At 40.4% G+C, this 13490-nt stretch overlaps 1 protein-coding gene across 1 annotated transcript in view; it reads right to left on the bottom strand.

Moving 5' to 3' along the window:
• LOC136883584 (uncharacterized) overlaps positions 1-13092 on the bottom strand; it is a 49471-nt gene extending 36379 nt beyond the window's left edge. Inside the window, exon 1 of the mRNA XM_067155980.2 lies at positions 13040-13092. The gene's annotated coding sequence lies outside the window, so the exon portion shown is untranslated. The remainder of the gene's footprint in view (positions 1-13039) is intronic.
• Between the last annotated feature and the right edge of the window lie 398 nt (positions 13093-13490).

Here is a 13490-nt window from a genome sequence, read left to right as displayed (position 1 = left end):
AAGCTGCGGTTTGCAATGATGGTGCACGGAATGCCATTCTTTACATTGGCAGTAATACAATGACAATTATGGCTATCTACAGTTGCGTTTTTTATTTGGATTTTCGGTTTTCATCTCAATGTGTAGCATTTGAAATTTTTAACGTAATGTGTCCCAATATCTCACGAACTACTCATATTTAAATACATAGAGAAGTTATAAAACCATGAAGAAAAGCAGCTGACCTAGAATAATAGAGAAGACTCATTTACTTCTTGATTTAGTGACATTTTCATAATAAATTTTTCGCACGCATTAGTTGAAGTAAAACAGCCACGTTAATGTCACTTAAAAATACAAATTTTGCACAATTTTAGTTTAGTAAACTTAAACCAAATGTTAAATGCGGCTCTAAGAATTTAAAATTTCTAGTCACAGAGACAAAACTGACAAATTTAACATTGATGAGAAAAGATCTGATCACTCCCGAAGCGAGAATAACAATTAAAAAAAGAAGGATTACGAGGGACTGTAAAACGAAAGGGTTTTTACGTTGTTTGTGATGAAGAGCCGTGAAAATACTTGGTTTTACATCGCAAAGATTCGGACAGGTCTTACGGCGGCGATGGGAGGGAAGCGACCGTGGCCTTAAATAAGATACCGGCACAGCATTTGCCTGGTGTAAAAATGAGAAACCACGAAAAACTGTTCTAACCTAACAACTACATGGTCCGAACCGTGCAGCAGACTCGCTAGTTTTGGAAGTACTGGTTGCTGAAGATACTAACTATAGTGAGAGATGTGTTTTTAGCAGACATTTACTATACTGTGGAGGAGTGGGTGTGAAGATGAAAAGTGGACGCGCTGGCTGGTGTCATTGACCTTGGAGTTGCATCAGGCGAACGACCCAGCTTCCTCTGTGGGCCGCTGACCCACATAGGCCGCGAGGAAAGTTCGTCCGTCTGTCTGTCTATTAGTAGACCACAGCAGTTAGTAGCGCGTAATCGTTCCCTTGGCACATTCCAGAAGACACCGGGCAAGTAGGTCTAGCTTTTCAACAGCCCGCGAGTAACGTAGTCAAAAGTGACGCTGCGGATAGTAAAGTTTCTTTCGATCTCATCAGTTTCAAGGAAATGATATTAACGCATATCGAAACTAAGAAACGAAAATGAGGTGGCAGACTCTTAAGTCATGGAGAAAGTGTAGTAAATACAAGTTCCCAGAATCGATTTATTGCAACACCAAAGAAAAACTATACACATTTCCTTCAAAGGTCTCTCTCTTTGTATGTTGGCGTTCTGTCAATGTGTATTATGTGTTAGAAAACATTAATGCAGAATATTATGTACTCATTCTTTCAGTACTCTAGGTCGTATTTGCAGTCCTTGCAGACTCAATGATACATATAGCCCTCCAGTTGGATCATGGAGGTTCTCGATCCCGAGGTCGTCCCAAGAAGCGATGGTTCGACTGCATCAACGAAGACGTGTCATGTAGGCATCACTGAAGCTGACTCTCTTGAACGCAGGAATTGGAGGATGACATGTTTAAAACTCTACACCAATGCGGGACTAAATGTTAGGAATGAAGAAGAAGAAGAAGAAGAAGAAGGTCGTATTTGCAGTATCACTGTCTTGACGCTCGCGAATCAGTACGGTTTAGTGATGAGTAGCTCGTGAATGAGTCGTTCAAAATGAACGCTTCACTCCTATAAAGTGTGAACTAACCACTCAATTTCAACGAACTGGTAGTTCAAACACTTCACAGTTCTCACACTTCATAACATTCACAACTCATTCGATTCGTCTGTCGCTCGCTCTCCTTCCTCTCCCACTATCTGCGTCACTCATTAACCCCTTCACTCCCAGGCCCATCCTACCTGTCAACTTCGTTCTTACACGTATTTCCTTCTTTATATGAGGCATGCTTCTCTGTTTATCTTTTCCTTGTGTTCCTATCAAACATCAACTAGGTAGATGCTCTAAGCGGGTAAGCCGTAGGGTGTCCATAATTACATAGCTCTGCCATCTGATGGTACCATTATTAAGTATTATGAAGCTTTATTGAATGAGTGATACACTGTGAACGAAGTCGCTGCTGAATGGCATAATGAGCAGCTTCGTCAGGCTTCGTTACTTCATGAACGAACTACTTCATTTGAACGATTCATATTAAAGAGTGTGAATGAGTGAAGTAGTTGATACGAATGAACTGGTTTGAACCATTGCTATTCGTCAGGCTTCATTACTTCATGAACGAACTACTTCATTTGAACGATTCACAGTAAAGAGTGTGAATGAGTGAAGTAGTTCATACGAATGAACTAGTTCGACCCATCGCTACTACGGTTATGTTATCAACTTATACGTTTTGTTTTCTTGCCTTTCTTAATCGGGGTCTCTAGTGCTGGAGATTTTGTGGAGCAAAATGTGGATTTTCATTCTTTCTTCATATGCGAGGAGACAACTGAACATTGGAAAAAATAAGTAGTTGGCGCTAAATAACAACAATGATTTGATAACAAAAGTTTAACTACCGATCTCTAAAACCAAAATATCCCATACGTAATTATCCAATTTAAAGAAGTGACCTCATTCCAGAAATTGATTGTATCTAGTATGTACATTTGCTGCAAGAAGGAGTAAATCTACCGACAACTGGCTGATGTATTTGAGCACCTTCAAATACCACCGGACTGAGCCAGGATCGAACCTTGAGCACCTTCAAATACCACCGGACTGAGCCAGGATCGAACCTGAGCCTCTCAGTCCGGCTCCTGACCACTTTAAACATTGCGTGTTTGTATTATTGGTTTCTAAAATTAAATATAATTAGGTTCAGCACAGATAAGATTTAAATTGTATGTATTCATATAAGAACATGTAGCGTTGATTAATTTCATCCGTTACTCTGATGGTTTGCGAATAGGATGGTGTGGCGCCAAGGTTGGACGTGGTATTGCTTAAACCGGGTAAATCCTCACAAGAATGTGAAGGGAGGAGTGTTAAGAGAAATATATGTACCAAAATGTTATTAAAACAAGGGCGTATGATTTAAAAGACGGAAAAATAAGGGACAGATTCCAATACTTTGGTGAAGAAACGCGTATCTTGCGGTTGTAACTAACAATATTTGAGCACCTTCTGAGAAAAATCTATATTTTGGTGATTATAAATTGAGCCGTCTGGAATAAAAGAAACAGCTTGAATCGAATTTGGGTTTTCGGGGGCCAATCAGAATCTTGTCCTGCACATTTCTGTTATTAGGGAGAACATTGTTTGAACTCTTGAGCGAACGGAACGAAGGAAATGTAAAGATAAAAAAGAAAAAAAAGGTCTGTGAAAGATATCAATGACTTCGTTACTTAGGAAGGCGGCGCTGGGAGGTAAAAATACCTGAGATAACGTAGAGTGGAAGAACATGTTTACTGAACATGGACACTAAACTAGTGCAACATAGGGTCCTGAAATTACATCCATAGTTAAACCTCAGAGAAGATAATTCTAGTTGGCTGTATTTTTTCTACAAGTTGCTTTACGTCGCAACGACACAGATAGGTTTTATGACCACGTTGGGACAGGAAATGACTAGAACCGGGAAGGAAGCAGCCGTGGCCTTAATTGAGGTACACCCCCAGCATTTGCCTGGTGTGAAAATGGGAAACCACGGAAAGCTATCTCCAGGACTGCCGGCAGTGGGATTTGAACCCACTATCTCCCGAATACTGGATACTGGCCGCACTTAAGCGACTGCAATTATCGAGCTCGTTAGCTTTTATTTGGAACTTAGTTTTTAGGAACATTTTTTATTTATTTGCAGGTCGTATATTGGGTCACTTGAATAAGTTTTGGAAGATGTAGCACGAGAATAATTTCGCTTTACTTTAGTTGTGTTTTGTTATGATCGGAATTTCGAAGCTTACAGAATCGAAAGCCAGAACACTTATTTGATATTACATAATAATACCGTAATGTTATTTACTTACTTTACGTCCCACTAACTATTTTTACGCATTTCGGAGACGACGAGGTGCCGGAATTTAGTCTCGCAGGGGTTCTTTTACGTGTCATTAAATCTACCGAAACGAAGCTGATGTATTTGAGCACGTTTAAATACCCCCGGACTGAGCCAGGATCAAACCTGTCACGTTCGGGTCAGAAAGCCAGCGCCTCAACCGTCTGAGCCACTCAGCCCGGCTTGATGATATTTAAAGGTGTTTAAATGCAAGAGGTCCCCGAGACAAATCCACGTCGCCTATAGGCCGTGGTCTGTTAAGACGACTGCCGGCCGGCCAACTGGCCTGCAGATATTGGAGTCACGTGGTCACCATGATGGCATTCTCATGCCTCTCACAACACTTTAGTGAACCTTATTTGAGCCTTTAGTTCACAATTAAAATTAATGGGCTGTATTGGAATCGAATCGAGGACTGTCAGATAATGGGCAAACTTGCTATCCCTACGCCATGAGGCTGGCATGCCAGAGATTCATGTCAGTAAATTTATTGCCACTCTCTCTTAAGGCAATATTCTGGCAGCTCGGTGTCTCATAAAGTAACGTAAGTAAGCTTGTCGATTTGCGCGACTGTTGAAGCCGTGATCAAACTCACGGGACCTTTGATTTTACATAGAATCCTAACTACAGGAACATGAGGCATATTTGAAAACAGGCCAGTTGTTTTACGTGGCTGTTCATATCGTGATCATAGCTTCTAGAGCTCCAGTTTTGAGTGAAATGCGAACCAAGGATACGTGAATTTTCATTTCAAAAATTCAAATACATTGATCGGGATTAGAACCGCGGATGCTTTGGTAAGAAGCCTGTGACTAAACCATCCGGCTATCATGGAGTATTTGACCTCCTTCAAATATCACTGGACTGAGCGGAGATCGAATTCTCCAACTTGAGGTCAGATGGCCAGCACTCTACACTCAGGCGTGCATTATTATTATTATTATTATTATTATTATTATTATTATTATTATTATTATTATTATTATTATTATTATTATTATTATTATTATTATTATTATTTTGTTACTTGTTAAACGTCGCAAAAACACGTCGAAGGTTTTCGGCGACGGAAGGATAGGAAAGGGCTAGGATTGGGAAGGTAGCGGCCATTGCCTTAATTAAGACACATTGCCTGGTGTGAAAATAGGAAACTGCGGAAAACCATCTTCAGGGCTGCCGACGGTGGGATTCGAATCCACTATCTCCCGAGTGTAACCTCACAGCTGCGCGACCCTAACCGCCTGGCTAACTCGCTCGGTATTATTATTATTATTATTATTGTTATTATTATTATTAGTAGTAGTTTTCTTCTTTTAATTATCGGACGTCCTACAGAAGAAATCAGACTTGTGATGTAAGTTTCCCGAAATATCTTAATGTAGCTCGAGGGTATTTGAACATACTATTTTAGTTGTAATAATAATAATAATAAGAAGAAGAAGAAGAAGAAGAAGAAGAAGAAGAAGAAATGGCGTGTGGGCTCCGAAGAGGCATGGTGCAGGTCTTTCGAGCTGACACCGTATGAGCGACTTGCGCATCTATGAGGATGGGGCCCTGCCTGTGATGAATTCTAATGATGAAGACGGCTCACACACCCAGCCCGCGAGTCATCGGAATGTATCAATGAAGATTAATATCCCCGACCCGGCCGGGAATCAAACCCGGGACCCTCTAGACCAAGCACGGTAACCATTTAGCCACGGAGTCGTATACGGTATATATTTCAGTTCATAACACGGTTTAGTTTACCGATAGCAGTGTAACGTCAGCTGTGGTTGGAGATGCTGTTATTTCCCCGCCCTAGTTAACTGCCATGGAATTCCAGCACTGTGGTCTTGTATAGCGGTAAATCCATTTAAAATCCGTCTGTTTCGACCTCAACCTACTTGGAGCAGCAGCAGCTTCCTCCAACTCGGTATGTCGTACTCTGTATTACCCGCTCATTAAAGTCACCAGACTGCAGAATGCGTTTTCTTTTACATGCGTTGAAATCTCCATTATTGTAGTTGCGCTTTCTCCTCCGATTTATTGTTAGTGTAACCTAAATTAGTATGCTACCTAGTTTTGCTAGTCTCTACTTTCTGTTTAACCTAAATGCCACTTTGAGACATTCTATTTTCAATAAGCACTGTTCTAGCTTTGAAGACCAATGTCATCTCCGTAAAAGTCATGAAGATCCTTGGTACAGCGCAAGGTGAAGTTCATAACCTCGACACTAAATGGGATAAGTGATTAGTTTTATGGCCAGCTGACTTTACCCCCGAATATTAACCTGGTACCCTTTTTTCGTGTTTGCAAAGTGAACTTCTGGGCCTTACCAAACGTGGAAATCACGTTTCTAAATTTCTGGACTTCCTGATTTCATCGCCCAATTGTTCGAGCTTTAGCATACGCGGCAAGAAAGTTTACTTCAGAAGTTGAAAGCATCATGTGATTTATGTATTTATTTATTTTTGTTTAGTTTATTTTCAGTCTTGTTTCGGCTTCTGGGAATTAAAAAACCCTTTAATACGTTTAAAATCTTTTGAATTCATTGAAAATGAAGTTTAATAGACGAGCAGATAAAAATACAAGTGCCGCTGAAGTACGGCCAGTATCCAGTATTCGGGAGATAGTGGGTTCGAACTCCACTGTCGGCAGTCCTGAAGATGGTTTTCCGTGGTTTTCCATTTTTCACAACTGGGAAATGCTGGGGCTGTATCTTAATTAAGGCCACGGCCGCCTCCTTCCCACTCTTAGCCCTTTCCTGTCCCATCGTCGCCATAAGACTTGTAAACAAATACCAGTAGATGCGTTTAAGGCAAATTCACAATTTCTGTCTTTCCTGTTCAAAGAATTAGTATATGCTGTTTCTAACCGAATGTACTGCGTAGATCTAACGGGTTGCTGCCTATCTGGCAGGACCTAGGTTCGATTCACGGCATCTTCATAACTTGTCCTTCTGATTTTGTAAGTTAATCCAGCTGGGTGTCAATCACAAATGGTGGAGTGGTGGTGTCCTAAGTGTTGTTCTGCCTCAGATTTAGTAACTGGAATTGAAATAAATGCTACAGTTTTCATCTACAGACCTTCACATTCGACAGCTGAAAGAAAAATAACGTGATGAATATCTGGGTACTGCATTCATACAGTTTAGAGTGTCGGCCTCCCGATCCCAAGATAGCGGGTTCAAACCCGGCAGAGGTAGTCGGATTTTTGAAGGGCGGAAAAAAGTCCATTCGACACTCCATGTCGTACGATGTCGGCATGTAAAATATCTCTGGTGACACATTTGGTGTTTGCCCGACAAAATTCATTAAAATCTCAGCCACAGACGCCCAAAAGAGTTTCGGTTTACTCGGTCTGCCATCTAGTGGACCTAGAGTAAAATGGAACGTCCAAATTGACGAGCAGACAGCCAGATGGCGTCAAATTGAAATGTCTGCACACGGTAGCTGAGGCCATACTATTATTATTATTATTATTATTATTATTATTATTATTATTATTATTATTATTACCTTTATTTCATTTTATCTAGCAAAATAACATTAGATAATTGAGGTAAAATAGCTGCCCCGGTCTAGAATGCCAAGAATAACGGCCGGAAGAATTCATCGCCCCTAACCACATGTCAAATCGTAATCAGCACGCCTTCGGGTTGAGTAGTGGTTATTTGGTATGTCAAAAACCATGAGGGCTGTAGTGCCATGGTGTTTGTTTGTTTATTTGTTTGTTTGTTTTTTCCTTCTTTCTTTGTGTGATTGAAGTAACTCCCAGAAGATGAAGCTCATAAAATTCGTAGAATTTTCAAGATGATCTCGAATTTCTGTTCTAAATTCCATGTGTCATTATCACTAGAAAGTCACAATTTATGTAACAAATGTCTCGTTTCTGTTTTTAACAAATAAATTTGAATGTACCACATAAAATGGTATATTATTTAACATTTGTTTCCCGGTTTTGTTTAAAGAGAATCCAAAACTTCGGGGTGTTATCCAGTGATTCCGATTTAAAAAGAAATAATGTATTGCTTTAATTCAATTATTCCCCCCTTAAGTAGTTATAGACTATTTACAATACTTTGCTTTCCTTTCTTTTGAAGTGTGTGAGCTTTAACTTCTGGTATTCTTGGAACTATCATCCTGCAATACCATCACTTTCAATCTCCCATTCGTGGAAGCTATGAGTGGATACTGAAATGATGAATTCTCCGAAAATTACAACAGTGCGGTGCTTCCATTGCGTTTTCTCTGTAACGAAATCACATTAAAACCTGTCCTTCAGTATTTTAAATTATTTATTCCTCCCATAGTTTACTTACTTTAATCTGACGCGGACTGCAGGGTCTAGCAGACCCCGTTTTAAAAGTAGGGACAGGTCAATAAATTCCTGACGCTTGCTGACTCACTGTTCTTGAGAGACCATGGCAGGTGTTACCAGACTTCAGAGGTTCTCATTCAGTCATGTACATACAGTAGAAATCGCTCATCTCAATGGCATATACAACCCTATTAAGGACCTTAATCTGCTAATGTAATTAGTGCCCAGCCAGATGGTCTACACATGGTCAATGTAACGATTCTCTTAACCATATTACTTTACTTTCGTTACCTCTCTTAACGCACATCATGACGCTAAATGATCCTCTTTCGGCCCTATTGAGTCCGAGCCGACCAGCTTTGAGCTTGCATTTGGGAGATGGTGGATTCGATCCTCACTGATGGCAGACTTAATTGTATGTGGTTTTCCATTTTCAAACCAGGAACATTCTGGGATTGTGCATTAATTTAGGCTACGGTCGTTTCCTCCCCAGTCCTATCCTGTCGTAGCCATTAGACGTGTTCGGGTCGGTGAGACGCAAAACCAATAACAGTAGTCTTTCTGTCCTTAAAACAGGAATACACTTCTTAGACGAGATGAGGCACGGATTAAGGTGTTTAAAAAATAAATAAAGGATATATTTACAATTTACCTTACTTCGCACGGACACGGTGACGATGGGACAGAAAAGGGCTAGGAGTGGCAAGAAAATGACCGTGGTCTTGATTAACGTACAGCCCCAGTATTTGCCTGGTGTAAAAATGGGAAACCATGGGAAACCATCTTCAGTGCTGCCGATAGCGGGGTACGAACTCATTATCTCCCGAATGCAAGCTGACAGCTATGTGACCCAAACCGCGCAGCCACTCGCTCGGTAATAATAATAATAATAATAATAATAATAATAATAATAATAATAATAATAATAATAATAATAATAATATGATCATCATCAGATTGGGTCTGTGGAACTCCAGTGTACAGTTCAAAGTTTTATTATCCTGGAAACTCGGTTAATTGCGTCAGTTTGTAGGCCTAGAGTCGTTTAAACTGGTCCCGCCGTGCAGGAGTAGCTTTGCTGTATTTTAGCCGGAGGCCCCGGGTTCGATTCCCGTCCACGTCAGGGAGTTTTACCTGGATCTGAGGGCTGGTTCGAGGTCCACTCAGCTCCACAATTGAGGAGCTATCTGACATTGAGATGGCGACCCCGGTCTAGAAATCCAAGAATAACGGCCGAGAGGATTGGTCGTGACGACCACACGGCACCTTGTAATCCGCAGGCCTTCGGGCTGAGCAGTGGTCGCTTGGTAGGCCAAGGGGTTTGGTTTGTATAGTCGTTTAATTATAGTTCCATAATTACGAGAATTTACCTCTCAAGCATCCTCGTAACTGCTTTCGTGAATTTATATTGGATCTTTAAATACGTTCATCTTGATACTGAAAGACTCCGTGCGTTAGTAACGAACATTGGAAAGGGAAATTAAAAATGTGACCGAAAGCACTTGGAGAGTAACCGATGTTTATGTGCCGTGTCAAAGATACCGGCTTCTCATCGTGTGGAGTCACACATAATGTGGTCATATGACCTAGTGCCCCACTTACAGCCGGCCCCTGGCTCGGGTTATTGATCTTGACTTCCAACTTGTCCTCGGTCTAACACAAGGTTCATGATCTACTCTAGCGTTGAAGTCTCCTCATTTTCTGGCTGAAGGCCAATGTCGCGGTGATTCAGTTGATTAGAAGCTGAATTGTATGTTCAGTGAAAACCACTAGAGTGTTCTGACACACATGCTGCCCATTCTCTGATAGTAATCTCTTTGGCATGGAAATATAAGGTTGATGTACTACTTAAACTGTGAATATCGATAAATTGATGACCAGTTATGAGTACTAGCGATGACATCTACGAGGTTTTTCATTAATATCAAAGTCGAATAACTGCCCTTCATTATGCCACAGAAACGGTACACGGTTATTTACCTACCGACCTAGTTTCCTTTACTCCGTTAGATTTGGTGCTCTGTTGGTAAATCACCCGTCTATGATGTTCGACTCGTTGGCTGAATGGTCAGCGTACTGACCTTCGGTTCAGAGGGTCCCAGTTTCGATTCCCGGCCGGGTCGGGGATTTTAACCTTCATTGGTTAATTCCAGTGGCCCGAGGGCTGGGTGTTTGTGCTGTCCCCAACATCCCTGCAACTCACACACCACACATAACACTATCCTCCACCACAATAACATGCAGTTACCTACAGATGGCAGATGCCACCCACTCTCACCGGAGGGTCTGCCTTACAAGGGTTGCACCCGGCTAGAAATAGCCACACGAAATTATTAAATTATTATATACCCGTCTATGATGAGCTTGTAATATGTTGTTCCGTTATATTGAACTCTTTACCTTAAATAAACTTTATCTTCGTAATGTACTTAAATTAAATTTTGTTTCTATTCCTCACCCATTTTCTAGTATGTATTATCTTGCCGTCCTACGTTCCTGCTTTATACAGTAATCTTAATTTACCAGGCGAATTGGCTGTGCGGTTAGGGGCGCGCAGCTGTGAGCTTGCATCTGGGAGATAGTGGGTTCGAAACCCACTGTTGACAGCCCTGAAGATGGTTTTCTGTGGTTTCCCATTTTCATTCCTGGCAAATCCTGGGGTTTTTTCTTAATTAACGCCACGGCTGCTTCCTTCCCACACCTAGCCCCTTTCCTGTCCCAACGTCGCCATAAGACCTATCTGTGTCGGTGCGACGTAAAGCCAATTGTAGAATTGTCTCATTCAGAATAATATTTCTTGACTATTTCCGGATTTGAAATATTGAATCATTCTTTATTTGTACATCCGAAAACTTTATTGTGTAATGAATACGTAAAGGTAATAAGTATGAAGTTATAGAGCTTAGGGTTTGTCATAGAACATGAACTCAAAGATTCTTATGATACGATAACGCGAAACTCTTACGTTCTCTCTTCGCAGAAGCGACCTGTGCGCTGCGTTGTAGAAAACTAGCTGCGGGTGCATTATTCAAGAGTTAGAACTGTTCAGCTGTTAGGAATTAAATTATTCAGAATTCTTAAACATATAGTGTACACAGAATGAAGGGAAGTTGCATTCTATTGATATTAATGTAGATTACGATTATATCAAGTCATTGTTTCCCTCAGTCATAATAATATAGTTCATTTTGTTATTATTCGGAATAATTATGTTACTTTCTGTTATATCATTAATTGGATTTTTTTTTAATTTGCTTTACGTCGCACCGACCCAGATAGGTCTTATGGCGACGATGGGACAGGAGAGGCCTAGGGAGTGGAAGGAAGCGGCCGCGGCCTTAATTAAGGTACAGTCCCGGCATTTGCCTGGTGTGAAAATGGGAAACCACACAAAACCATCTTCAGGGCTGCCGACAGTGGGCTCGAACCCACAATCTCCCGATTACTGGATACTGGCCGCACTTATGCGACTGCAGCTATCGAGCTCGGTAATTGGATTTTAGTATTTATAATTCTTATTTTTTAGTTTCTACATATACGAGATGTATTTATCCAGCAGTCTTACAATAAGAGTGTACATAATGCTTACACCTAATAACAAGCGCCTGTCCAGAACGTCTTTCGGAAGAAAAGGATCAAGCCATAAATACTGTATAATACGAACAGCAAGCATTTAGAAAATCTTGAGGAATAATAAATTCTTAAATCCCACAATAAATGGTAAGAACCCATGTAGAAATAAGGAAAGACGATCTAGATGTTAGGTCTCTTTAAACAACAAGCTGTAAGGAGAGCAGAGTTTACCCCGATTTTAAATTAATGCTACTTAACACAAAATATGAGTTAGTAAAAAATTCTTTAAGCAGTCAAAAATAGGAAAAAATAAGTATAAATAAGCGTAATTTAAACCCATTTGCACGAGTTAGAAAATTATCATTTTACCAAGGTTTGATTGCTGTATTACAAGATGTGCTGTGTACTAATTGTACACACGGAGCGAGTTGGCCGTGTGATTGATTAGCTGTGAGCTTGCATTCGGAAGATAGTGGGTTCGAACCTCACTATTGTCAGCCTTGAAAATGGTTTTCCGTGGTTTCCCACTTTCAAACCAGGCAAATACTAGAGCTATACCTTAATTAAGGCTACGGATGCTTCCTTCCCACTTCTAGCCCTTTCCTGTCTCATCGTCGCCGTAAGACCTATCTGTGTCGGTGCGACGTAAAGCCAATTGTAGAAAATAACTAATTGTATGTGTTTATTAATGTTGCTATTATAATACACAGAAAAGTATTTACCAGGATAATCAAAGCAAAATATTAATGAAATAAGAATAAACGTCTCATGTTTTTCTTAGGATTTCAGTAGCATTTCGGGGACCTGTTTTGATACAGGAACACAATATAATTCCAAATTTCCTCTCTGTAAGCTATATCCATTTGTTGTCCGAAAAATTTCCGATTTGTCGATTTTTTCTCTTTCCGCGAACACGATTTGTTGTTCTATATTGAAGGTGTTTTGACATCCAGTATGAAGAATGCAGTGCTCCAAAGTTAAACTTTGATCACATACAGTAGTTTGTGGATGTTAGCTTTTTCGTTTCTGTTGTAAATTTGCACGTCAAATATTGTACTTATCTCTCTCTTGTTGAGTAATACTTTAAAGTTGCGTATTGTTGTCACACTGCAGATAAAGAATACCATAATACATTTGTAATATATTCATTGTAAGGTTAACGTGGACTTACCTTGTGGTGTTGTAGTTAAAGCTGTATATCAAATGGTCACCGGAGAGCCTGCTCGTCTTCTTGCGAATGAAGCCCGGCCGCCTTGAACTTGACTATATATACGGTGACCTACTTGGGGAGCACTGGATGGGGGGCGACCGCTACCTTACTCTCCTCTTCCAGTCCGACTTTCTGTTAGCATTCATTAGACGTGTTTACATTCACTGATAGAACTCGAACCCGGAAACATTTCATTACTCACTACATATATATATGTATTCATTAATAAATTACACTCCCTTGAAAAATTATTCCAATCCCTAATTTATCTTCGTGTAAAGGACTATTTGGTCCAATTTGTCCTCTTGAACTCCAACTTCATCTTCATTTTATGATTTTTCATACTTTAAAAAATATTCCATCCACGATTATTTAGTTGAGCTGTTCGTTTCCTTACTTACAATTCTTCCCA

This window comes from Anabrus simplex, chromosome 11 (genome assembly GCF_040414725.1).
Source record: "Anabrus simplex isolate iqAnaSimp1 chromosome 11, ASM4041472v1, whole genome shotgun sequence".
Classification (NCBI taxonomy): Eukaryota; Metazoa; Arthropoda; class Insecta; order Orthoptera; family Tettigoniidae; genus Anabrus; species Anabrus simplex.
The sequence above is the reverse complement of the archived record's forward strand: the minus strand, read 5'-3'. Positions and strand labels throughout refer to the sequence as shown.